Source organism: Pseudonaja textilis, chromosome 7 (assembly GCF_049901715.1).
Source record: "Pseudonaja textilis isolate UNSWEBS1 chromosome 7, rPseTex1.2, whole genome shotgun sequence".
In the NCBI taxonomy this organism is placed as follows: domain Eukaryota; kingdom Metazoa; phylum Chordata; class Lepidosauria; order Squamata; family Elapidae; genus Pseudonaja; species Pseudonaja textilis.
The window spans coordinates 19,795,029-19,814,710 of record NC_141996.1 but is presented as its reverse complement, the minus strand read 5'-3'; the positions used below and the strand labels follow the sequence as shown (position 1 = coordinate 19,814,710).

At 36.0% G+C, this 19,682-nt stretch overlaps 1 long non-coding RNA gene across 1 annotated transcript in view; it reads left to right on the top strand.

Annotated features, from left to right (window-relative positions):
* The window catches only part of LOC148125256 (uncharacterized), a 76,920-nt gene extending 58,407 nt beyond the window's left edge, over nucleotides 1–18,513 (top strand). Inside the window, exon 3 of the long non-coding RNA XR_015744407.1 lies at nucleotides 18,252–18,513. This is a non-coding gene — a long non-coding RNA (uncharacterized LOC148125256). The remainder of the gene's footprint in view (nucleotides 1–18,251) is intronic.
* Nucleotides 18,514–19,682: the final 1,169 nt, after the last annotated feature.

Here is a 19,682-nt window from a genome sequence, read left to right as displayed (position 1 = left end):
TCTGCAATATAACAAGCCAAACTGCTTGATGTTGTTGTTCCAGAAATCCCAATTTTGAAAGGATCATCATATTTTCAAAAAGTACAATGATTGCAGGTTCACAAAAAATATTTTGCTATTCTTTTTTTTTTAACTGAAGACTTCAGCTATTTACTTACCACACACACACACACTGAGGAAAAGGACTTCATTACATGATGCTATAATTAAGGAGAAAGCATCAAAGCATATTGTCACATTGAAGTATAAAACAATGGCTTATTTCAAAATGCATCTGTTTCTCATTAAGTACAGATGTGAAACATTGATAGAAACCTTTGGTATTATCATTGCATTGTTGCTTTCCTTCATTCTGCATCACCAAGGATCTGGCTTGTTCAAGCATCTTTCAATAAAGGGGTTTTAATCCAATTAGGTAAAAATAGCCTGACATTTGAACAGCAATTGTTTATACTTTCAGAGTCTTTTCCATCATAAACATGTGCCAAAGTCTTTGTAAATTCAAGGAAAAATCCAAGTTATATTTGCCAATTGCTGATACGAATAAATATTTCCAATATAAAGCACTTTATTTTTCTCTCACTTTCTTTTCTTTTTCTTCCAAAAAAGATGCAAGGTATATCTGAGAACACACAGAGTACTTTTTCTTGGGGATTGGATTCTCTTCCTACTTAATAAGTATCTGTCTGTGACATAAATATATAAATCTATGTATTTATGTGTGTGTGTGTTCATATATAAATTATACAGCCCCTCTAAGAAGCCTACAAAGTTAGCATATTGCCCCCAACAATTTGGATCCATTTTACCAAACTTGGAAGGATGGAAAACTGAATCAACCTTGAATCAGTCAGGATCAAACTCCTGGTAGTGAGCAGAGTTAGCCCGCAATACTGCATTCTAACCACTGTGCACAAAGATAGGACCAGGACAAAAGAAAGTATACTAACTGAATTAAGAACTACTAATTCAAGTAAGAATATCATTTGCAAATTAATTGAACCTCAGGTGCAGATATATCACGAATTATCTCATATAATCCATTTTCATACCCTGTGAAAACACAGGTTAACACATACACATTCCACTTTTGCCTTTTAGCAGAAACAACAAACAACTTTGATATGGAAAAGATCCATCCATCTTGTACATCTTGTACATAAGTTAATAGTTCCTTGCCTCCAAACTGACCACAAAATTTTTATCCAGCTATTTCATTAAAATTAAGAGCACTGATGCTTTTGAACTTTGGTGTTGAAAAAGATCCCTGAGAAAACCAGGAACAGCCAAGAAAGCAAATAAATGGATTATTAACCAATCAAGCCATAATTCTCATGTAAGGCACAAATGACCAAGTTCAGATTATCCTACTCTGGACATATTATATGAAGATACAGCTCTCTGGAGAAGAGAGGGAATGTGCCGGGAAAATGAAGGGAAGAGAAGAAGGAACAGAATACCCTACATCACCAGACTTGAGATTCTAGGCTTAGACAACCTTGAACTATGCCGGCTAAGATTGGACTTAACATAGTACATAAAATCAGATGTTACAATGTCTTACCAATTAATGAATATTTCAGCTTTAACCACAACAACACAAGAACACACAACTGAGATAAACTAAATGTAAACCACTCCAAACTTGATTTCAGGAAGTACGATTTCAGCAACAGAGTGGTCAATGTCTGGAACTCACTACATGTAATTCTGTTGTCACATGCTCAAACCTCCACTCCTTTACCCTCAAACTAACCTCCATCGACCTCATCCTATTCCTAAGAGGTCTGTAAGGGGCATGCATAAGCGCACAATGTGCCTACCGTCCCTGTCCTATTGTCCCCAATTATTAGTTCCTATTTAATGTATTTAAACTTATGTTTATTCTTATTTCTATTATATTGTAAGCATTTGAAAAAATAAATAAATTCATTAAAAAAATAAGGAGTTATAAATAGCAAAGTGGATGGACTCAGTCACAGCAACAGAGTAAACAGCTGAAAGAACTGAAGGACCAGGTTAGGAACCAATCATCATGAAGAAATATATTTGTGTGGTCACTAGGAGTCAACAACAACTCAATAGCACATCATCATTTCATTACAAAGTCTACATAAATTGGCTGGAACAGAACTAACTCCAGCTATTTACATGGCATGGCTGATAGAAGAAAGAGTATGTGAAAAGCAGCATTTTTAATTGTTTTGTTGCAGTTTTTTTAAAAAAATACAAATCTTATTTATATTCATTACAGCGTTTTAGCATCGACAAATACAGTACATATAACCGTATAAAAATACATATATACCTTATTATATACACTTGTACATTAATATTTTCTTAAGGTTCCTTGTTTTATTTACAATCCTCTGTTCTTCCTAATCTTTATATCTATTTTCTAACCACTCATACCATTTATTCCACACTGTGTAATAATCGGAATCCTCCTTGTCTTTCATTTCCAATATGAGTTTATCCATTTCAGCACAATCCATTATTTTTTGTATAACTAGATCTTCTGAAGGAATATTAGCTCCTTTCCATAATTGTGCAAAAGCTATGCTGGATGCTGTCAGGATATGGAGTATAATGTATTAAATCTTTTTAGGGTATTAGTCTGGAATTATTCCTAATAGAAAAAATTCTGGTTTGAGTTCAGTTTGGTGTTTGGTGATCTCTTGTAACCAGTTCTTTATTTAAACCCAATATTTCCTGATCTTGGGGCATAGCCACCACATATGATAAAAGGTACCATCTTTTTGTCCACATTTCCAACATTTTGGACTTGTGTTAGTATATATCTTGACCAATCTTGCTGGGGTCAAATGCCACTGATGGAACATTTTATATTAATTTTCTTGGTAGGCCGTAGATGTCGTTTATTTATAATTCCTAGTGCATAATTTCTCCCATTCATCTAATTCAATACTATATCTGAAGTTTCAAGCCCATACTATCATAGAACACTTTTCAATTTCTTCTTCCATATTAAATCCCAATAAATATTTATACATAGATAGAAGAAAGAGCTGTGAAAAGCAGCATTCTTTAACTACTAGTTGTTCATGTGAAATAGAGAAAGAAATGAATTGATCTCATGTCTTGTCCATGAGGTTCCCAAATGCTTTTCTTTGAGCATTGAATGACAAAGGAAACCCCCCAAGATTCTTCTTCCATTTTTATATTGGTACAACTGTTGAGCTTTACAGGATGCAGGTAACCTCCTTAAAATGCATCCTTACAAAAATTGTAGGCACCAACTAGAAGGCAGCTGTTGACCTTTGGTGGCCTTCCTTCCTTGACTTATGTGAAAATTATCATTATGGATCACTGCACTGCAGTTGTTCCTACCACTCCCTCCCTTGCATCCAAGCATAAAACAGCATGGAAACATGAGACGTGTTTCTCTATAGCCACACTGAAGTTTTACATCATGACACCAAGACATGTTTTCCTTACATATGGCAATGGTTAAATTAAAATTGTAATGACTGGATCCAGAAAAGCTCTTTTAGGCCACAGAAAATTAGTTTAATCTGCAAATGTGATTTATGCCTGTCAGGAGGCAAGCCTTGTTATGAATAATGCAGTTAGCTTTTTTTTTTAATGTTCTATTTGCCTTTGTACCTGTTTAGAAGAAAGCAGTTTCACAACTTCAGAATTCCTCACTTACAGTTCCTAGGACTATCCCTATTATTGAAAGCTGGCAACAGCCTGGATACTGCTATATTTAGGGATATTAAAGGGGACAGAATTAGCTGGGTTAAAGCAGGTAAGTTAATCAACTAAAGTAATCAACTAAAGGTTGATCCTTGGCGAAGGCTGGAAATTAAGGGGCACTTACTCATTAGCACTGAGTGCTGGCTCTTGATTATAAAACGCTATGTAGAGCAGCAGATCTGCATAGTATTCATGCCTCTCTAATTGTATTCATTCTCTTCATTACAGTACAGAGGAAATGATCAAAGGAGAAAAAAAAGAGGCAATAAGAATCCAGATCTTGTGGATTTTGTACATTTAAAAAGTGTTATGAAGAAAAGTAAGCCATGTGTATAATATGTTTCAAGTTCTAACATTTCTTAGACCATTAAATTGGACTTCCGGTAATACATTTGATGATTGAGAGATAAATAAATAAACATATTTTCAGGAGAACCAAAGGGGAGCAAACATACCCAAAGAGCATCCATAGGCAGTTGTTATGTGTATAATCAAAAGTATATTACAATAATGTCATAAATTTCTACAAATCTATAATGCCTGCAGGAAAGATACATAAATTATAAATTATTATAAATTGTGACAAAGTTGTGTTTGTGACTAAAATTATCTGTGGTTGGGTCTATTTGGACTCAAGTGAAGAGTATTCTGCTAAAACTTTTAAATTGCAACATATTTGAAGAAATTTACTTGTGAGCAGCCAGAAAGAAAGACAAGGCGACTGGTCAAAAGCATCTGGAGGAACAGGTCAGGGAAGGTATAAATACAAGCTCCTCCCGTTTTTATGTGATACACCATGACATCATACACACACCAAAGGGTGGAAGTTGTGGTGCAACAACACAATGGTTGTGTTGTCATTTTGACAAAATCATTGGATCCTGAGAATGTAAGCAATTAGCCAAAATTACAATCCAGATTCAGGAATTTTAGTTCAACAAGGAATTAAATTTCATCAAAAGGTTTGCCCTCTTTTTGAACTCTTTTGTGAAACTTAAATCTCTCAAACATCTCACTTGTTTCTGGTACACAATATTTTGGAAATGTTTTACAAGACAGGCCCATAATTCTTTTTCTTTTCCTAAGTAAGTTTCATGACTTTAAAAACATCAGCTGTTGCCTAGTCAATTACTTTAATGAACTTGCTATTTTCTGTTCATCTTCTTTGGTTGCACAACCCATAGCCAGCTTATAAATATCAAAACTTTGGTTGATGATTTTCCTGGATTCAGCAATTACCTGAAAATATCAGCTGTTTAGGAATCTTGAGCTAATGCAACCTCTAAATAGAAATGATCCTTGGCTCCATTTGTTGAGAAAGATATAGGTTTATTGGAGTCAAGGTTTTGGCCAGTTTGACAGCACCATTTCTTTTTCTTCTCCCTCTTCCTCCCCAAATTTTTGACACCGTATGCTGTTCTTGTATTGATAAAAGAGAGATCCCAAAACTAAGAAAACTTCTATTATTGTTGATTTATTAAATCTTTAAAGCAGTCATATACATACACCAAGACTACTCTGCAGACAGTCTTGGTAGTTGTTGTTTTGTTTTCATTTAACTGTGTGACTTCTAAAGAATTCCAACAGTAATACTGCTATTCCCATGGAAATAGAGATTACCAAGGAACAGTATACCCAGAACCTAGAACCATCAATATGTAAGCAGGGAAGCTAAAGCTCAAAATAAATCTAGTTTGATGAAAGATTGAAAGATGCTAAGAAAAAAAAAGACTTCTTCAGAGGGGGCAGGGTGTGTATGGAAATAAAAAGAATAAAACTAATTATTCATCGAAGGTAACAAAATACTAAGAAGTATTTAAAAATGATAGAACAATTCAAATACTATTTTAGATTATTAATTTTTTTGGTAAAGAACATAAGGTAATTGTGAAGAGCAGGATAAAGAGGTAGTGTTGAAGACTGATATTATCAGAAACATGATCAAGGAATTTCTGTTTACTTTGGACAGATTTAATCCCCAGGTACAGAGGAACTGCATTTATAGGTATTGGAGGACTTTGCTGATAGTCAGGGTAAACACATGAGGAAGAAGAGTGGGTTGAGGAAGTCTGATAAAAGCAGCATTGTAATGAAAAAGTTGCCCCTTTTGGATATGCGTGATCACATTTTACTCACATACCAAAGGGGTGGAGCTTGTACTGCAACACTGCATATTACTGCATGATACTGTGACAAAAGCATAAAAAGCCTTTGATGCCTCTAAATAGACAATTGAACAAATGATGTTCCTGTCTTCAAAAAGGGGGAAAGGAATTTTGGGGACCTGTAGACCAATTTGTTTGATATCAGTCCCTACAAAGATTATAAAACAAATCATAAAAGCAATGAGCTGAAATACAGTACATTAAAACAATTTGGTTGTTTCTAAATGTCAACCAGGATGGTCAGGGACATGCCTGGCAAGGTTAATCATATCTCATTTTTTGATCTTATTAATTTAGTACATTGTGAAATGATGCAGATGTAAAATAATTTCAATGAAGTATTTGATAAAATACTGTATAACATTCCAATTCTGAGGCTACTGATAGTGGATAGGAACGCATGACAATCAAGTTAACTGACTCAAAACCAAACTCATAAGGAGTAGAATGCCATAAGTTTCAACTTAAGTCATGTCCTCTTTAACAATTTACTAATGACTTGGATGACAAGGTGGAGGAAATGCTTGTCCAATCTTCAGAAGTTACAATTGGATAAGATAGCTACTATCCTATTGAAATAAAATTTAAAATGACTTTGATAGGTTAGAGATATAGAAGCAACAAAATAGGGATGAAAAGGATGAGAGCTATCTGTTTGATAATCATGTGTGTGAAAAAGATCTTAGAAAAAGAGCTGATTATATATAGACTGAATATAAGTCAGGTGCTGTGGTTTCAAGAAACAGAAGTGATATTGGTTCCCAATAGCAATAGCACTTAGACTTATATACCACTTTACAGTGCTTTACAGCCCTCTCTAAGCAGTTTACAGAGTCACCATATTGCCCCCAACAATCTGGGTCCTCATTTTACCCACCTCGGAAGGATGGAAAGCTGAGTCAACTTTGAGCCTGGTGAGATTTGAACTGCCAAATTGCAGGCACCCAGCAGTCAAGCAGAAGTAGCTTGCACTCTAACTCAGGGATGTCAAGCTCACATCGTCACAGCTGCGTCACGTGATGTATCGGGACTTTTTCTCCCCTTTGCTAAACTGAGCATGGGCATGGCCAGCATGTGATGCATCCAGCCCGTGGGCCGGGAGTTTGACAGCCCTACTCTAACCACTGCGCCACCGTAGCTCATCACAGGATATGTCACAGGGCATGTTTCCATTCTATGCTGCTTGAAGAATAAAATCACCAGAGTCAATCTCTAGTGTTCTGTTTAGTTCTGGGGTACCATACTCTAAGAAGGGTTCAAGTGTGGATTTTTCTAATTTTTCTGTTTTCCATCTCAAACATGGCAAGAAACTAAAATATGATCAAGCTGTCAGAGGGGGTTCTGCTGTGGCTTCAGTTTGCCCACCCTGACTCTAGATGGTTTTAACCATATTTCAGCTAGCATAACTAGGAATCAAGGATGAATGGAGATGTGGTTGAAAACAATTGAAGGAACCCACACGGAGTTGTATATCTGTGTAAATGTGATTATAAACAACTGAATAATATTATTCTCATAGTCAGTACCTCCTTTTCCCAATCATCTACATTTATTAAAGAGGAAGTTGAGTTTTTCCTGACAACCACCATAAATTCACAAGAGATTCAGATAATCGGATTCTTGTGCTTTTGATTCAGGCTATTTCCATTATTTCAATTACAAGAGCAGCTAATTTACAATGCAAAAACAACTCCCACCATGCTTTGTTCCCCATTCCTTCAAAATGTAGGCTTATAGTATTGTATTTCGCTAAGACAGCTTGTGATTTTAATGTAATAAGGAATGCATTAAAAAGTATGTTATGTTCAAGCTGTCTTTGTAAGGAATTATGATGAAAGCATTTTGTAACGCTCCCAATAAATAAGATGCCGAGTATGGTGAATTGTGAATTTGAGTTTTTCCAGGGTAGTTCTGCTGTAATCCTACATGTGCCTCACAGCTGGTAGATGTGTTCCACAAACGGCTGAAGTTTAGGAATTCATTGGATTGCGGGGGTGGGGGTGATATAATACTAGATCCAACTTTCTGGGAACCAAATTTACCATCCCTGGTGAAACTTTCCTTTCCTTAAGAAAAGGAATGAGATATATTAAATACAGACTCATTTTAAAATTAGCCAGGAAGTTTGGAAGAGACTGCAGCAACTTCATGTAGAATAAGTGAATTTGCTCATCTATTTTGTCAAGTGATTCAAAACCTTGAGAGAGAGAAAGGCAGTGTTAACACACGTTTGTCAGTTATTAAAATGCTTTCCTCTTCAATGAATCTCAGTAAAAGGAAATTCGCTTCTTCCCTTCAGCAGCGTTTGTTTTTGAGAGGTGAGCATAGAGAATGTAACCATTATGAAAACTCTGGGAAGAGACCTCTTCTTCCTCAGTGATGGTTCTGTTGGTAAACAGTGTTGCTCACACATGCACACTCATTCAAAAGCCCATGCTTAGCTTTCATATGCCACAGGTGCAATATTTAGAGGATATTTGTTCTTGGAAAACAGGTATACGTGAATGCAATAAATATAAAAAATACAAAATAATAACGGTATAATTCTTGGTGTGCAAAAAAACCATTCTTTTCATTTTTCTTTGTGACCTGTAAGAGTACATGGATGAAAAGCAAAGTAAGCATTTTAGTTTGTTAATATGCTAGTCCTAGAAAGAATAGCCACCTCATACCGCTGAGGGCAATGTGCATTGATAAACAAAGGGATCCATTGGACCAAACCTGTTTCCTCTGGATCTCTAAGATGCTATGTTTGGAACCCAGGAAATCTTTTCATATAAAGCATAAACCCAGTTGCTGTGCATGGGGAAGTGCAGTTTACACTGGAACTGATAAAAACAGACATTGTTAACCAGTGGTGGGATTCAAAAATTTTTATTACTTACACACTGTAAGTGTGGCTTGGTGAGCGTGGCAGGGGAAGGATACTGTAAAATCTCCATTCCCTGCCCACTCCTGGGGGAAGGTTATTGCAAAATCCCATTCCCTCCCCACCCCACTAACCTGCTTTCCAGCTCCTTTCTCCTGTGCAGGGCAACAAAAGAAGACCCAGCCAATCAGCAGAGGCAGAGAATAGATGGGGGTGGGGCCAGTCAGAGGTGGTATTTGCTGGTTTTCTGAACTACTCAAAATTTCCACTACCGGTTCTCTAGAACTGGTCAGAACCTGCTGAACACCACCTCTGTTGTTAACCTCATTTACCATCTAAGTAGCCAACTGTCTCACATATGAAAAATACAGCATATGAATCTGATGAAACTTATAGACCCCTCACATCCTGGATATAAACTGTTTCAACTCCTACCCTCAAAACGATGCACTGTACACCAGAACAACTAGACACAAGGACAGTTTTTCCCAAACGCCATCACTCTGCTAAGCAAATAATTCCCTCAACACTGTCCAACTATTTACTAAGTCTGCATTACTGTTACTATTAATCTTCTCATCACTCCTTATCACCCATCCCCTCTCACTTGTGACTGTATAACTGTAAGTTGTCGCTTGTATCCTTACAATTTATACCATTTCCTAGTATGATTCAATCACTTGTTGTACCCTATGAGTATTATTAAGTGTTGTACCTTATGATTCTTGACTCTTGATGAATGTATCTTTTCTTTTATGAACACTGAGAGCATATGCACCAAGACAAATTCCTTGTGTGTTCAATCACACTTGGCCAAATAAAGAATTCTACTTCTACTTCTATTAACAGCTTTCCCAACTTGGAAGAAAACTGAAGCTTGGATGTTCCGTTCAATTGCCCATAAACAAACGCCTTTTTGTGAGAACCTGTTACTAAACATTTTGAAGCCCACCCCTGACTACAGCCCAGAGTTTGGGGCCCCTACCCTAAGGTATGGATACCCTAAGGTATCCATGGCCCCCACATTAAGAATGCCTGGACTAGATTTATATTTAATTTTTTTAAATTGTATGATGTAGCCAAGCAATCTCTTCATATCTTCCCTATTAACACTGGAAATGTCCTGTGTTTCAGCTGCTAAGCATTTTTACAAAACCTTTTTTTTTCTTCAGCAATATGTCCTCCATGTTCTCCTCATTCAGTATACTAAAAATTTTAAGAAGAAAGTTTGTGGTATTCTCCTTTCCACAAAGTCTAGTGGGAACACTCAAATTCATTCCAAAAGGATTTTATGACAGAATTCTCTTAACATATCTATTTTGGAAATCGTCCAATTCTACTCAAGACAATAATTCAAATATCAACCTAGATTTCAGAATGTCTACTTTTACGGTTGATTATTACTTTAAATAAACAAGGTTATAAATAATTCCTCATTTTATGGGAAAAGAAAGGAAGATTATTAATTTTCAGGTAATGAAATGGAGGGTTTTGTAAAGTGCCTTTGAATTTTGATCATCATCAAACATCTGAATAGGGATGCTCATGCATTTCATTTGAACCTCATTTCAAACGCACTTTCCAGATTAATGGATGCTTTGAGACACAGTCATTTTCAGTTGTCACACTTCTCTGAATGTTGTAATGTTCTCAACTCAAAAATGCTAATTCTGTGGGAATCACATTCCAAAATGCATATATAAGGATTTATTTAAGCACAATTTTCAGACATGTTTAAAATAAGGGTTTTTTTCCCCTAATGTTCATTGACTGAAGTAGAAACAGAAAAGAATTAAATTCTGAGTGTGTCTTTTGAAAGATGACAGATATCACAGAGTTTTTTTTACCCCAAATTACAAATATAATTTCCAATAAGCAAGGTATTATATAAAAGATAACTTGTCATAAACTGTGACCATAAGGGGTTGGGTGGGGCCATTCTGAAAATCACATTTTAATTTCACTTATTTGATAGATTAGTATCCTGTCTTTCCTCCAGGCGTTCAAGGCAGCCTTTATTTTTAAATCCCTAAGGGCAATCCTGGGCAGACATAGGATGAATGAGCTTCCATAGAAGGGGATTGATCAGCTTGAACCTAAGGCTCCCAAATCTTTTTTCAACAATTGAAATACTACATGACATTGGCCCTTCTCTGTGTGCATGTATATTTAAGTACATACTTGATATAGACTGCAGCATTATAAGCACATAGAAAAATATAGTAAAAGAGTGATTCCTCTTCTTTTAACCCTTTGGTACTGAGGAAAAAATGCCTGGAAATCTTGACTTCTGCTATAAAATATATTAAAATAAAACAAAGAATAGTCCACTCTTGGAAACTTGGCAAAGGGAATTGAGAACTGAGAAGGAGGTGGTAAGAGAGAGGGAGCAATGGAGGGAGGGAGGAAGGGGGTAGGGGGAGAGGGAGAGGGAAAGAGTACAAAATCAGATCATCTTAGATCCGGAAAGAAATATAAAACAAGCCACCTTAAATTCTGCACCTCTTAAAAGCTCAAAACTCTTCCAGTGTGTTGTGACCCAGGAGCCAAGAAGAATTGCCATTTAAAGTACAACTTACTTAAAATGCATCTTTTTTTGGGATCAATGGAATGTAAAACTATGGGAATTTGTTTCTGTTGTAAAATTAATGCCAGCAAGGAGCCAGCAGCATCCAAAGCCAACTATAATGACAAACATGGAGTGGGTACAAGCATGGAACTATGGGTGATTACATCATCTCAAAGAGAGTTTTATTGCCCTTCTCCTTATTATTATCTGTTTTATTATAACCAATAAAATGAACTTCAGCCAAGATATTAATCAAATGTTAGTTGTTAATGGAGGATTCTGATCAAATCTTTCCCGTATGAGCAACACAAGATATTTTTTCTGAGTCTGTTCTCTACATTGTTTGGGTAGGGAAGCTGGTTCCGTTAGACCTTCTTTGCGGTAGTACCTTATTTCTCAAAATAAGTCTGCACCTCGACTACTGTTATTAGCACCAAATGATACTTATCTTAAAGTGCTGTGTTTATACTGAATTGGCTAATTATTATTTGAATTCCCGGTAGAGAGTAGGAACCCTTTAGTACCATAAAATCTGACAATTTCTCAATACCAGTAGAAGAAACCAGTAATGTGTTGTTTTCTGGTAGTCAATGCAAGAAAAGCACATTGTGCAAAAAGTAGAGGAATTCTCCTTCCTTCCAAAAAAAGATATGGATTTCATGTAAAACTGCTGTTTGGGAAGGCATAACATGTGTACCTTCCTGTTGGCGTCCTTAAAAGAAAAGATGGAGAGTATATATGATTCTAAAGATAGATTTTATTAAGATGCTGTTTTATGGTTTCTTTTTAGTTTAGTTTACTTTATTGTCATTGCACATCATACAACGAAATCAAACACCATCTTCAGTGCACATCATGACCATGAAAATAAACACAAACACACATCCTTCACCCTCCACACATTGAATTAGAAACCCCCAACACCACACCAACACTGCACTATACAGCAGAATTCGGCAGAGCTACTACCCTGAGAAAGAAGCTATTTTTCAGCCTATTTGTCCTTTTTTTAAATTATTCTGTACTGTCTGCCAGGTGGTAATAGTTCAAAAAAAGGGTTCCCAGGATGAGATGGATCTTTGAGAATGTTTTGAACTTTCTTAAGGCAGCGGGAGCTATAAAGCTCTTCCAAAGAGGGGAGAGGGATTTTTCATTTCCTTTTACAGTAGCATATTTATTTTTTAAGCCTCTTGGACACTAACCGGACATCCTTGATGGTTGAACTAGCAGTACTACTTGTAATAAAAGAATTAAAGCAATATTGATGCCTTGCCGATTGACACAACTTTTTCTATGCTTTGGGGAAAAACACTGGGTCCTGTAGAGTTAACCTCTATGGTATTTGAGGGGTGAGGGGGAAAATGCCCTACAACAATTGTGATCTGAAACTGTTTCCCACAATCACAGTCAGAGATGCTGGAAGATCAGTGTATTGCTAGCTGTGCTTCAGAACATATCAGATAAAAAATATAAACTAAACTTAAAACTATTTTTCTTCCCTTTTGGGGAGAGTGAGAGCACAAGTGTTTGTTCCTAATCAACACATTGTATACTCGACTCGAAGTAATTTTTAGGAATTTCAGCCTTTCTTCAAATTATATTTCACTTCTGAGAATTTATAGCACAGTTATATATTTCATTTGTTTGCACCTTCCAGTGAAATTGAACCATTAAAATCCCTTGTGTTAAATGTAAACAAATCTTAAGTCACAATTTGACTTAAAAAATCCATATGGAAAATGAACTATGTATATAATTGGCAAAATGCCTACCTGCAAACAGTGCAGAAGTTGAAAATAACACACACACACACACACACACACACACACACACACACACGCATACACACTTTGCTTTTACAAAGCATATAAAGAGCAGGAGTGCCTTCTTTTACAATTGGAGCTACCCAATGCTTAAAGAAAAAGAGAGCAACTTCTTAATTCCTTCAGATTTCATTGAAGACCCAGACCAATGTCCACCTAAAATGGTGCCATTCAGGAAATGTTGGCTTGGTTTTTTATAATTGGAGACTATTAATTCTAACTTAGTGAAAGGCTGTTACACCATCATGCATAAAAACCATCATGCATATCTCTGAGTTGTCAATAAGAGTTGAACTCAATTCAATGTATGTTAGCAAAAGGACCTCATCAATCAAATTCCACATTTTTTAAAGCTTTTTAGGTTTCAAAGTGTATTTCTGCAACAAAGACATAGTATGAAAATATCCTGCTCTCCTTCAAAAATAAAATCCTTGAAAATTATAAAATTTGAATACTTTCATGCTACTCTTAACACTTAGCAATAGCAATTAGACTTATATACCGCTTCATAGTGCTTTACAGCCCTCTCTAAGTGATTTACAGAGTTAGTATATTGTCCCCAACAATCCTTATTTTATCAACCTCAGAAGGATGGAAGGCTAAGTCAACCTTGAGTCAGCCAGGATCGAACTCCTGGCAATGGGCAGAATTCTAATTATTGAGATTTTTTTTTATTAGCAGGTTCTAGGATACTTAAACCATGGAAGAATAAGTATAAAAATCTCGGGGGATAGTCTGAAATCTCCAGGATGCTGAGCTTGTGCAAGATTAAAGAAACCTTGGAGAGATCCCTAAAAACTCCCTTTTTTTGACCTTGCAGTCCCTAGTTGGGATAGAGTCGGGGCAACTGAATGGAGCTGAGCATTTACTGACCAGATGCCCTTCTTGATATCACATGAAGTTTGCAGCAGATATTTATTTCTTTGAATCTAGGAGAGAAACTTCTGCCACTACTTAGGATTGAACTCTCAACTTTCTGAGTGGGGCCAAGTGTCTTCATCACTAGGTCACTGTCTTCGCTACTAAGCCAATATTTTTGAACACTCAGAGTGCCTGAACCCTTTTTTTCTTACAGATTTTTTAAAGTCTTTAAGAAATCATGCTGAATTAGAAAACTAGCCTGCAAAGAAGATAGCAGAATGAAACAGGATTTGCATAATCCCTTTTCTAGAGAACTTAACTTTCTGTGATTGATCATAGGACTAGAAGATAATGCTGCTTTTTCTCATGCTTCAAAAGAGGGGTAAATAATATAGAGCCAGCTCAGCTGTAGAGCTCTTCTCTGTCATCTTTTCATAACTTTACCATTTAAAAGCCACCAGCATTGCTAACCCAAATTGTCTGTCATTGCTGCAGTCAGTCTCTGGGAAACAGCGAGACCTAAATAAGTTTGGAAATGGAATCCTCCCTTTCCTATCCAACAAGGATAGGAGGGTACAATGCAAATGGGGTACAATGCAAATATGAAGGTTTGTTCAGAACTTTGATGATTGCTAAGATCCTCGTCTTAATCCTTCCAATACATGGCCATTAAATATATATAGCATGTAAGAGATCCAGATGTCATGGCGTCTTATTTGCTGATATGAAACACCTATTTGTGCCATGCATACTGCTCAAATCTCAGCACATGCATAGTTACTCGCATTAGGTCATGGTAACAAATCTCATGCTAGATAGAAACAATGATTGGATGCATACATTATATTAAGCATCATCATAGTTTATAAACCACCGTTGATAATTGGACTACATGCTTAGGCAAACCAAATAAACTAGTGTAATAAATGAAATCTGGGTCTAAAAATAACTGGAAAGGAAAAAAAACCTCTTATTCCATATTATAGTCAGAAGGTGCTCTAAAATAATATAATTTATGGTTAATTTCCTACATCAAACAATAATAGTTTAGATAAAGTTAGATGGAAATTTCAGTGGAACCCACTCAATCCTCCACAATGTGATATGTAATCTTGTACCACACAAACTTAATTAGAAACCATTGTCATAATATGAATAAAATATGATTGTCATATCACCAACTCTGGTGGACTTCCATTCCCCTTTATGCATTTTTCGGCGTCTCTCACAGTAGAAAAACAACTCATGCATCAGAAAATGGAGCTGATATCCTAGAAGGAAAGGATTTTGAAAGAAAGACCATATTTGCAATGCAATTGAAACGGATGAGATAGGAAGCGATTATGGGTATTTATGAATAGGATATTCATGAAAGACAGAGATGAAGTAAAGACAAATTCCAGACATTTCACTGGAGTGGTGACAGGTGGACTTACAGCCTAGGGATATGAATGAAAAGAGAATGGGGGAGGGAAGAGAGTCTCAAATCAAAGATGACTCTTCAGTTTAGGAACATGTTGAAGTGTTAGCTTCCTAAGGTTAGATAGTCAGGCTCAACTACATTGACATGTTTATGTAGCTCCTATTTAAGCAGTGATTTTAATCATCAGGTGGAAATAAGTATTAAATAGATTACCGGTAACAGTTGAGCTATCAAATTTGGGCTGCAAAATCCAGATGATGCTTCAACAGCAGCAAAGAGTTTCTTGTTGATGTCATCTAGTGGTCATTCAAAGTTTTGCAATCCAGATATGGCAGTCTTAGTTAACAGGGTAAGCAATATGCAGTAAAGTATTTGATAAACACAAAAACACAACAACCAAGCGCTAGTTTGGGTTGGGTGAACCATAATTGTAGTAGTTTTAGCTTTGATAAATATTCTGCAGAGCTATCAGAATTTGAATTTCTTTAATTAGCTGGATTTTGGATCTGGGGCTTAAGTGTGTGATTAATAATTTTCATTTTTGGCAGATAATATTGAAGGATGGGGATGCAAGAAAAATCCTACGGAAACTGTTTATTCCCATTTTTATAATTCTTGAAATCTCAACAATGACTCTGTATCAATGGCACAATCTCATGAAGAGCAATAAGGAATGGTTTTGTATTATATGAAAAGTTGAAATCATTCCTATTTCAGATGTGGGTTGCTCACGGGTGATTTTTGTTATAAAAATTAATTAGTTGGTGATGAGTTAGAAATCACAGCTGGTCCTAGAAGCTGCCATTTTTACAAACTGGCATTTCTAATCACATCATTGAGATGGTAGCACCCACAAGGAATCAATTTGGGCAACCAATGATAAGCAAGATGGCAGCAAAAAGATTTTATTTATTTGTACGGCAGCAAAAAGATACTCTCATTCTTCAGGGCCATCTAGATGTTGTTTATCTATTTGGAACCCAGTTAGGTTACCTCCTTCTCTCAGAGAAGTCCAGAAGTGTTTTGCTGATTAAAAATTGATGCAGCAATCTTATTTTGTGTATAAAGAAGTTTGAAACTCATCTACATAGAACTTCCAAGAAGATCCACAAGCTAATATTCAATGTTGAGCTTTCTGGGTCATGCTGCAGAATCCTTGACAGGAAGTAACAATTTCATGCTGTACTTTTGACCTAAACCACAAATATTTAGAAACAGGGAGGAGACAAAGAAAAAGAGGCTGAAGCAGAGTATATAACAAATCGTGATTACGTAGAAAAATATTACCTTGAAACACGACTGAAGTTACACCCTATATGATCTCTATATTTTATCTGTTGACAATATAAAGGGGAGCCAGCAGCTTTATCCTACTTAATGAATGTTATCATGAGGTAAAGGTAAATCAGTAACTGTTAAGATCAAACATACCTTGCTTCTTTTGAACATACAATGCCCTCATTTATATAAATCTTCACAATCTGCCAGTCTTTCTCAAATGAACCCAAGGCAACCCAGAAGGCTAGAGAAGAGGGCTTCTCATTTCTGAAATCTCAATAACACCTTTGAAAACTCAGCCCCACTGAATTGCTGAAAGAATTAGTCTCTGGATTTCCAATTATCTAAGACCATCCCTTCCAGCTTTGGAAAGTTACAGAAGTAAAATGCACCACATCTTCTCTTGTCCAGAACAGAGGAAGCTGTTTTGAGCACACAAAAAAAGAATCTTTGATACATCAGAAAGTTCTTGAATGGAGAAACCCTTAGATTCTCATGAAATATTTGTGCACACCTGTAGAGCTTCAACACTGTATTCAACGTTTTTAGATTAGATCTTGTAGGCACTTTATTCATCTGATAATGTTACCGTATAACTTTGCCCACTTAATGAGGTGGGAAATACTTTGCTCAGTTTCTTCAAATAGAAAGAATTATCTTGGGAAGTTGACCAACGGAGGACTATGCAGGGGATATGGATAGTAAGTGATATGGCAACCAGGAGGAGGACCTTTTGTTTAGTTGACCTTGAAAAAATTGACAGAAAAAATGTCAATATTTGTTCATGAATTCACCAATGATTGTTTTCTTGGAACTAATATGAATACAGCCTTTAAGGTAGCAATCCTGTTTTGATAGTATTTAACTTTTTATTGTATGCTGTTGACACACGGCCATAATATATATGCTTTACCACATGTTGACTGTGAATTGGTGTCACAATAAATAAACAGTGAGGTCAGAAAGCTTGAGAAAGAGCAAGTTACTTTGCAAAAACAAAAATTCCTACCTTTTTCTGGACATAATAACATGTTTTGCCGATGGAAAAAAAAGAAAATAAAAATATTACTTTTTTTTATTCAAACATATCCAAACTGGGAGAAGAATATAACCCACGAGGATACATGGAATAAAATTCTGCTTAAAACTGACTTGATCTCTTTGTTTATATGTTCTCTGGGAACGTATCTTTTTTTTAAACAGAATATATAAGGGTTTTCTTTAATGTCTATGAGAAGCACAATGACAAATTCTATGAGGTGACACGTAACTGAGTAAGCTGTATACCATCAGGGAGAAAAGGCAGACATGAATTCCTGAATATATGGACACCTGGAAGCTTACTGCTTTTGTGATTGTAGTTTACTATTTCCCTTTCAAATATAGGGAAGTCTCAGCTCTGAGGAGCAGAACACTGAATGTGTGGTTGATACAGAAAAGGTTAAACAGGTTGAGAGATTTTTTTCCCCATCTCCTTCTTTACATGATAGATTTTTTAACTACATCATTTAACATAATTTTTTTTTGTTTTCTGTCAAAGCAGGACAGGAAGATTAGCTGAAAAATGAAAAACCTTCTGAACCCTGCTGAGGACTACCTTGTGGTTTAAGTATTCCTACAAAGACTGATAAGAACCCAGTGGGATTTTTTTGTGTGTGTGCTAAATTGCACAAACACACCAATTGCACTAATGGAAAGAACTGAGCATCTGATTTTTGAAATGGTAAAATTATAAATCAGGAAGATAATTGTCCTCAAACAGTTTCATTCCAGAATAAAGATATTGTACATAAATCTAAATACTACTGAAACTCTCATTGTCATGACTTTTAACTGGGTGAAATGATACAACAATTTTTGAATCAAGGTACCTGAAATGGGCTAATTTATAGAATCTGTCCAAAATCTGGAACCCATGACTCTCAAGGGAACGAAATTTGGAGAATTTGTGGTTGCTTCAGTGCTACTAGTTGCTGCTATATTAGTAGATTGCTGCTGTGGTCATTTGGTCTTCATTTTCAACATTCTATGACAGTTTCCCAGCCAGTCTCACAATCCTTCACTCCCTCCCCACCCAGCAGCACTTGCCTGATTAAAAGGGGAGGGGAAGGAAGGGAAGGGATTTCTAGTGCTTCCTGTCAGATTCCCACAAGGCAACTCAATGGGGAAATTCACAGGAAGTCAGAAGTCACACTTGCTCCAACTGCTTTTTCTTCTATGATCATTCTGTTTCTTTGTTTAGGTAAAGTACTATCTCTGAAGTGATGACCCAATGGACATGGGTTGTCTAGTTACATTTAAAAATATTTTAAAAGTTGATTCCACTATCTAAAAATCATGTTGTTTATGAAAACACTGTCATGGGAAAAGATTTCTTCTGAAATGGAAATATTTTCAAGCATAGAGCATCACAATCCTGGCCCTTTCCCCTTAGGATAAGCAATTGGCAGACTCAACTACAGCTTACATTTGAAAACTTGTCATTTGGGAATACCTATGTCATCAACTTGCAGCTTGAGCTTTGACTTCTTTTAAAAAGGCAGAGGGAAGGATGAGCTAAAAATAATTTCAATCTGGACCTCATTTGAAGGTGCTGCAAATTTTGCAAAGGAATACTGCAAATGATATTTTCCACGTGACAAGTCTTTGACCCTCTCTATCACTTCTTCTTAATATAGGGTAGGGTATCCATAAACAGAAGACAAGACTCTCTTATCTTGATTTCTGTTACCGATTAAATGAAAATCTTTTCACAACAGCTTATGCCATACAAGATCTGGATTAATTCATGGATTAATATAATTCATTATTTCAACTGATATCCTATTTTTTTATTCATTGACCGGATTCATATAACATGGTTAACTACCTTTGTTAGTAGAATGTATTGTACAGTATATGGAATCATAAAATAAATGGGTTTACAGAACAGATCAAGACTCAGAAAAATAACCAAAGTTGCAACTAATCAAAT